Raw genomic sequence first — 433 nt, 5'->3', positions numbered from 1 at the left:
TGGGCGGGTGTGTTGAAGGCACGAGAACACAGCACGTTCAGCTACATTGCAGAGGAGTTGTGTATCGGGCCAAAAGAGGCTCCCTGGAGAGTCTGAGACATACTCAGGAGGCGCTTCTAGAATTTGGTGAGGTCGTCACAGGATGTTGCTAATAATTCAAAAAAATCAACAGAAACAAAAGACATGGAGACATTTACACTCACCTTTGAAAAGGAAATCCAAGAGTTCACTGATACAATCAGGTCTTTTAAACATGCCTCTTACTTGCTCTACAAGAACCAGCCGTTTGACTCAACTGCAGAAGTTGCCGAATTTCAGGACTCAGAGTCAACTCTACGTATAACCGGGCACACCGAAGCGGGACGCACCAGTTTTAGGTACCCAACTGCTACCATCCCTCCCTTCCAGCAGTCTCCAGTATTTGCACTCTCAT

At 46.9% G+C, this 433-nt stretch overlaps 1 protein-coding gene across 1 annotated transcript in view; it reads right to left on the bottom strand.

Moving 5' to 3' along the window:
* CDK12 (cyclin-dependent kinase 12) overlaps window positions 1-433 on the bottom strand; it is a gene marked incomplete at its 3' end in the record, with an annotated part of 27,113 nt that overhangs the window by 2,702 nt on the left and 23,978 nt on the right. The window lies entirely within an intron of this gene.

The sequence above is a fragment of the Phaethon lepturus genome, unplaced genomic scaffold (genome assembly GCF_000687285.1).
Source record: "Phaethon lepturus isolate BGI_N335 unplaced genomic scaffold, ASM68728v1 scaffold25554, whole genome shotgun sequence".
In the NCBI taxonomy this organism is placed as follows: Eukaryota; Metazoa; Chordata; class Aves; order Phaethontiformes; family Phaethontidae; genus Phaethon; species Phaethon lepturus.
Note: the sequence above shows the minus strand (reverse complement) of the source record. Positions and strands in the feature narration are given on the sequence as shown.